We start from the raw sequence: 2,253 nt of genomic DNA, 5'->3' as shown, positions 1-2,253 counted from the left end.
ATCCGAAAAAATAGCGAGTTCGGCGTTACCCGTTTTCGGAAGATTTATAGTTGAAAGGCCTTCGTATGAAGCATTTGAAAAGCCACCCTCCCCGCCCAAATATTCCATGCCTGCAGTATCAATCAAAGGATCGATGGTATATATTGGCTTTGCCTTTTCTATTCGGCTCGCACAATCATGATACTAGCCAGCTCCACTGGACAGTATGACCCATACCTTTTTACGCTAACCAGTTCAGATTTGTTAGAAAAACATGGTTCCCTAAGCGGCTTGCCCCAATAGCATAAGAACTCGCAGCTTAACAAGTTCTCAGCAAAGATATCAGCAGTGCGACTATATATTACGAAATATGAATGCATCCGTATCATACTACTGAAATTTTCCTAATATAATGGTGCACCAGGCAATCAGAAATACTCTGAACAAAATTAAAACAAATTATCCGTTGTGCATGCACGTACTATGATAATAAAACGCGCATAGTTCAATCTACATGTACAAGTTAACGCATAGCATAACTTCTTCCTTCAACTGACCTGTATATTTAACTCACTTGCTTTGTCAATATTCTTCGTGTAAGCCTTCATTCTGTAGCATGAATGTGCAAGTCTTGTATGTTCGCGAATTAGGATGCATGTATATGAATGTGCTGTACGTATGTGTTTCTTTTGCAAATTTTAATTTTTTTACTTATTTAGATGTACACAGCTATTTTGCATTGATAAATAAAAAGGTACGGAATCATGGGTGCTACTGTTGCCTCGTGTAGAGGGCACAGTCGTGACTCGGTGAATATTTGACTGGGTTTGATTTGGTTTTATGTTGATGGGTCAATTGCGATTATTTATGCATACTACTCATTGTAGCAGCACTGTACAGACCCTGCAGAAGTACTCCACAAATTAAATTACGTGGTATTTAAAAGCAACCTTAATGTTAATATAAGTGATCATGATGATGATATTTAAGGTAGCATAATTTTTGGCTCCCCAGGGAAAAAATAGTTCCGACACCACTGTCCGGGCCTGTTTGACCACTGCAGTAAAACTAGAGTAATTTCGAGTTTCATTCACCTAGTTAACTTGGAAGCATGCATGCTCAATCGCAGATAACTTGGACTATCCTTCTTCACAGAGTAAGATGTTTTAGTCATTCACCGTCGCCTTCCCAGTGCACATAGCTACCTCTGCCCATGCTAACGATGGGCTGATACTAGTAATTGCGTGACGTCACTGGAGTTGCCATACTACCAACAGTTAGTTATATATAGACTTTCATATTGTTACGTGACCACGGTTGATAATGAAGCGATGTATTTACAAAATAAGACTGGCCATAATAGAGAATGCGCAGCCCACCCCCCCTCTTGTCGTCGGCGTCGATGCCAGGCATCCATGACATTACCCCCGTTCAAAGACTACCGTCCCGGTCGAGGCCACAAGTTAAGGGTCGAGGGGATGGACGGGTGCAGTCCTTGCCGCCATGGATGAAGAGTTCGATGAACCGTACCCGCAGAACAGCGATGCCCGCCAGTGGAGCTGCACCCTTGGACATGCACCGAAACACTGGGTGGGGGTGGATCGGCGTTGTTGTCTGAAGTTGACACGGCGGGTCACGTCACGGCTGGTCACGACATGGACACGTCCGTGGAACACCGGGGCTGGGGCGAGCCGACACGTACCAAGCTCCTCCAGAACGCTTCAGAAGTCTTGACGGGACGATGCTGGAGGGGCAGGATGGGGATGTATTCCACACCTACCCCAAAATGTGACGTGCCGGCAGAATTCGGATAATGTGAATTATGGTTGGTGATGAAGCGATACCTAAATATATATTTATTTGCAAGACGAGACGATCTACCGTGAAAGCTTATTAATTCGAACTTATGGATTTATGGCTAATTCAAACTGTACGATTTGGTCCGGCCAAGTCTTCATAGAAGCATATTTGTATCGAAAAGCACGTTAAATTTGATTGCGAGGGGCCTCCGTCACCAATAATTCGAACTACGCGCCATCGCGTCGGCAGCTTTGGGCCTGGCACACGACCTGAGGAATGGCCCTGCTTTCTACAAACGAGGTTGTGTCGCCTTGGGAAAGAAGAGAACAACGTATATAAAAGCAGTCTGAAACCCCCATGGCAGACGTTTGTTTCTTTGCAGACAACACCAATGTAGACATTAAGGAGAGTGTGGGGCGTGCTGACAGATGACATTGTAGGGCGCTATGTCGGGCGAGAGAAAGGAGCCTCAGG

Source organism: Haemaphysalis longicornis, unplaced genomic scaffold (assembly GCF_048455015.1).
Source record: "Haemaphysalis longicornis isolate Haplotype H1 unplaced genomic scaffold, Haemaphysalis longicornis Haplotype H1 scaffold_3, whole genome shotgun sequence".
In the NCBI taxonomy this organism is placed as follows: Eukaryota; Metazoa; Arthropoda; class Arachnida; order Ixodida; family Ixodidae; genus Haemaphysalis; species Haemaphysalis longicornis.
This window is presented reverse-complemented; position numbering follows the sequence as displayed.